At 46.0% G+C, this 5,264-nt stretch overlaps 1 long non-coding RNA gene across 1 annotated transcript; it reads right to left on the bottom strand.

Annotated features, from left to right (window-relative positions):
• Window positions 1–1,289: 1,289 nt before the first annotated feature.
• Window positions 1,290–3,861, bottom strand: LOC148217775 (uncharacterized). The gene is made up of 2 exons (XR_015800764.1): window positions 2,696–3,861; window positions 1,290–2,499 (listed from the first exon to the last, which is right to left on the bottom strand). It is a non-coding gene; the product is annotated as an uncharacterized LOC148217775 (long non-coding RNA).
• Between the last annotated feature and the right edge of the window lie 1,403 nt (window positions 3,862–5,264).

Below are 5,264 nucleotides of genomic sequence, written 5' to 3'. Positions count from 1 at the left end.
CTTTGCCAAATGCTCACGGGCAGTGTATGTGGTGGAAAGGCCAGTTCCAGAATCGTTATCTGATTTTGTTGCTCCTTGCCTTTCTGTTGATTTTGCCGAACGCGTGGTCGTTCCCGTGATTGCGTTTGCTTGGCGCAATCTCCCGTAGGATGGTCTCCCCTTTTTCTTAATATCAAGCAGGCCGCTGGTATGAGATAGCAAATAGAGCATCGGCATGGTTGAAAATAGGAACACCTAATGGCACATCTGACAATGGATGACCTGCGACAGATGACACTGGACGCTGACTCAGCTTGTTAAGGCAATCGCGTCATTCAGGAGAAAGAGAGATTGGAATATTTGGGTCCGCACTTTAAGCAGACTTGTAAGACGTGATATCTCATCATTGAGGATCCCTGCGACAATTCTAAACCGCTGCGAATCTCCAATTAATTTCTGAGCATGGTGAAGTGTTGCAATAGTAGTTGTAAGGTGCAGTTTTTCTGGACTGACAGCAGCTGAGGTTAACGCCCAACCTACGTAGCACCATGTAGGTTGTATCTTTTCTGGTGCAATTAATAAACCTTTTGACGACAGCTGAGTGATAATGTACTGTAAAGTATCATTAGTAAAGGGTTCTTATTGACATAGCAGGATATCATCCATGTAACGATAAATAATTGTGCAAATTTATGACGGATAGGCTCTAATGTCCAATGAACAAACGTTTGACACATAGTAGGAAGACTTTTCATGCCAGGTGGAAGTAGTACACGTTCATATCCTTGTGAAGGACTTGCTTTATTTATTGCTGATAAAGTGAATGCAAATCACACTGTATCATCCTTTCGCAAGCATATAGTGAAAAATGGTCTTTGAGGTGAATAATCAAGAGATGCCAATTCTGAAGCAACATAGTTGGAGTAAGCATTCCTGGTTGTAATGCTCCCATGGGACACGGCTGGTCGTTCGCTTTTTGGAGATCGTGTAACCGTCGCCATTTGCCTGATTTGTTAGGAATAAAAAATGGGAGCGTTCCGCAGACTAATGGAATGTTGTCTATGTTTGGCTTATAACTGTTCTTTCGCTAATTCGTGGGCTATTTTCGGCCGCTCTTTGGACAAGGTCCGCTGATCAACCCATATTGGTCTATGGTTTTTCCGTTGTATTTTTGGGGTTGGCGGCAGAACGGCAGCGGCTGCAACTAAAAAGGCGACTGAGAGGCTGCGGGCGACGTGAGAGTTGCTCCTAGCTGATTTAATGCATCTCGACCGATTAGGCCTCCTAAATTTCCAAGTAAAGACGTGACATATGGGCGTTGTGTGGCTGTTTGCCCTTCGGGAAATCTCACTTCTATGGCATGGACACTTCCCTATGGTATAGAATTCCCTATTACGCCTTGTACTGCATGCACAGTTTGTTGAAGAAACCAATCTTTGGGCCAGCGTTCTTTGTAAATGACGCTAACATCAGCTCCTGTATCTAGCATAACGGTGACTTCTTTTTGAACCGTGCCAGATCGTAAGGTTGCTTTCACCATTGGTCTCTGTTTCATTTGCTGTACTAAATTTACTACTGTGTCTCCAGTGGATCCGAAGCCTTTAATTCCTCTCTGTGGTGGAGTTCAGAAGATGTCCCTTATGTAGGAATTGTTAAATATAGAATCAATTGTGCAATTCTGGTTGCCTTGGAAATAGGAAGTGGTGGTGATAAAGTGTAGGCACGCACTTGAATCTCTCCGGTGTAGTCAGCATCGATTACACCTGGGAGGACGATGAGTCCTGCAAGTCCAGCAGAAGATTTTCCAGTTAATAATGCTGCAAGTGCGCTGTCTGAGGCGTATATTGCTCTGGTGACACCTGTTGGAATTTGATACGCAGTTTGATTGATAAGAGTAACGGCTACTGCTGCTGCCGAATCGATTGCCAAGCTCGCTGTGGTCGCTGGTGGGTCAAGTTGTTGGACAGCGTTGGGCCGACTGCTTGTTTCACCGCACGGCGGCTCTTTGCACTTTGTAATCCGTTTTTTGCGGACCGACGGGCGGCTGCGGAACGGTTGCCTTTTTGACATCTATCGCACCGTACTGACGCTTGGCGTGTCTTTTTGAAATGTCCCTTTGCCCCACATCGCTAACATGCGCCTCGTGTCTTTGAAGGTCCTGACTTTGGTGTTTGGCCTATTTTGCTTACTGCAGCAGCAAGTAAATTTGTGGCTGGTTTTATGGCCTCTGCTACGGCATTGGCGACAACTTGTCCTTGTTGGGACTGAGATGCTCTAGTAGCCGTATCTGCTACAGTAGATCGTTTCTGTTACATCAGCATCTTTACCCAAAGTAATCAACAAAGGTTTTGTTTTGGAAATAGCCTTTTCAAATGCCACTAACTTGAATGTTTTTTGTCACGCCTTGTCGGTTAAATCATTCTGATTGCTTCAAGCTGCCCATAAGCAATGAATAAAATTGGTATAAAGGTTCTGTTATTCCTTGTTGAACAGCTGAATAAAGAGTACGTGGTTGAGAATCTGGAACGACATTAAAAGCCTGTCTGGCTAAACGTGCAGACAAATGATGTGTTCCCAATGCGTTCAATTAAGTTGAACGTCAGTTACTAAATACCCCTGATCCGGTGAGCATATCTGGATTTAGTGCATTTAGGATGTCATTTGGATCCCTAGGTCTACGAGCTTCGGTGACTGCCGATCTGGTCCGCTCCTTTACCTGTATGACGTGTTGAGATGGTGTCAATAGTAATCGTGCTATTTGCCGACAATCGTGAGGTGAATTTACATTGGCGGTGAAAATGCGGTCCTGTGTAGTTCTGGCAGCCTCAGATCTAATTCCATGTTCTGTCATAGTTTGTTTGGTTTGTTGCAAAATTTTCCAATGATGTTGTTCGTACCTAGGAGCTTGTTGATCATACAGAATTGCGCAAGCTAAAGCTTCAGCTGGTTGCCGCTCTCCTTCAATGATTGCATCACAAACTATTCCTGACCGTCGTTTCCTGATGATATTTTTGCAGAATGTTCTTCGGCACCTGCTGGGCCTGGGATTGGGCCTAGATACGGAGGTGGAAGGATTTGCATTGAAGGTGCTGATGGCTCTGGTCGTAGCATCTGCAGTAATTGCTGAACTGACTGTGTAGGAGGACTGCGCTGTTCTGAGCAGGCAGTTATGTTTTGTTTGTGCCCTGTGTTGCAACTTTCCATTTGATGTGTTAATTGTTCAACTTGACGTTATAACTTTTCCATTGGAGGAGTAAAGGATTTAACCAATTTTCTTTCTTCAGGTGTAAGTTGCTCCTCTTCTTTTTCCCTATCAACATCCTCTTCCAGGAAGGGGTATTAATTCTGGACCACACGGAGGAGCAGACAGAGGGATAGCAGGATATAACTTCGGCTGGCAAGGTGTCTCTCCCTGTTCTTTACTTACCTGGGACTTCGGCAGGCTACCTGACTCTCCGTGTTCTTTCTGAGACCCTACTTCTGACAGTCCGGCTGCAACTCCTTTCTTATCCCGTTTTATTTCCACATTGGCTATCGGAGCAGATAACTCTGCTTTTTGCTCCGGTACTGCATTAGACTTAAAGATTACGCTTGCTTGGGTTTTTAACAGTTCTGCAACAGAGCTCCATTGTTTTCCCCTTATTCCATTTACTGGCTGTACGCTCCCTATCCCAAAAAATGCACTGAGGCAGCCTGACCGAGACAGCACAGGAGATGATAACCCTGTGTATTGTTATGACATAGCTTGCACAGGAGCAGCTGGAAACTTGGATTCACCTTTCATCTCTCCAAGTGTTTATAATCGTTCCCCATGTACTCCCAAAACAAAGAGTCTCCGTGCCCTTGCCAATAATTGTTTAATCCCACAAACGGTCCCCTAGCTCACTCTACTCATCTTCCATAAACAACAGAGTGGAGTATTTAAAAAATCAATTTTCTCTTGACCAGATAATGAGCTTTCCCAAGCCTTTTTCATCTCCTCTCCTCTCTTAGTGAGTATGCTGAGGAGTAACCTTTTAGCCGCTGCAAATTCTATATCCATTCTAATGGTCTGCATTGGGATGACGGGAAGGTAATGAGCCTCCTACAGGATGCCGATGACTTTGGTGCTGATGCCTCTTGGACCTTGGCCTCGCCTCAGATCTCGTCCGTCCTCACTCTTCTCATATTTTACTCACCTTCCGCGTCGGGATTTAACCATCTGCATCTGAAAGGAAGTCAGGACAAAAGTCAAAGCACTGCAGGCCAACATAGCACCTCCAGAAAACTTACGTCAACCTAGGAAAACCATCCACAATCCTACTACAGAATGCATTATAAATTTCAAGTCCCCGGCACTTATCCTTTTACACGCACACTGCGCAGCAGGGCAGAACGATCCCAGGCCACACACGCAAACGCCTCTGACACAGGGGATGACAAACAAGGGGACGCAACAGCAAGAAAAAACTCATTCAGAAGAGCGACTGCAAGAACCGAGAGAACGAGGAGGGGCACGGTGGAGATGAGACCCACGCTGAGCCAAAGAGGCTCAGAGAAGCTGGCAGGAACAAGATGCTAACAGGACGATTCATTCCAAGAACGGCAAAGATGAATGCACGAGAACCCTACGCTCAGAATCCGCTACCTATCTTCACACTCCTGCAAGTCCTACTCCACTAAAAATGGATCTCAGCAGTGCACAGCTGTCAATGGCAGCTCAGAATAAGACAGTAAAACACTTCTGATTGGATGCTTCTAAAGAGAGATGAGATTCTGATGCCTGTCCTAGCTCCTGACTCAAAGGTTTGATGGCACCGGCACAGGGACAGGAAAGGTGGGAATACAGATGCTAAGAATGATGCTAGAGGTCCCAATAAGCCCCTCGAAGGACAAAAGCAAAAGACATGCCACACCAGACACACTAAAGACACACACTGCACGATAGACAAATGACACGACAGACACCAGGACCGCTCTGCCCTGCGCACGTCAGCATTACAGGACTTACCCTTTATATGGCCAAAGGGCACACATCTTGGACACCCCCATCTCCAAAGCTGGCTCAAAAACCCTCCCGCAGAGTCCCGAATCCACATCCCGCTTTCATCCTCCCTGTGGGCGGAAGCCCTTGACTTATCTCTCCGACGTCCGAAGATGAGAACCCACGGCAGTTGTAAAGGGAGGCCACCTCATCCTCTGCAATTTCATGTTCTCACCAGGCTGCTGTCACTCATGTCAGCCGCTATAAATGAAATCAACCATCAGTGTATGATCTGAGCAGCACCATCAGCCAAAACACGACA

Source organism: Sturnus vulgaris, unplaced genomic scaffold (genome assembly GCF_052056855.1).
Source record: "Sturnus vulgaris isolate bStuVul1 unplaced genomic scaffold, bStuVul1.hap1 Scaffold_299, whole genome shotgun sequence".
Classification (NCBI taxonomy): domain Eukaryota; kingdom Metazoa; phylum Chordata; class Aves; order Passeriformes; family Sturnidae; genus Sturnus; species Sturnus vulgaris.
Note: the sequence above shows the minus strand (reverse complement) of the source record. Positions and strands in the feature narration are given on the sequence as shown.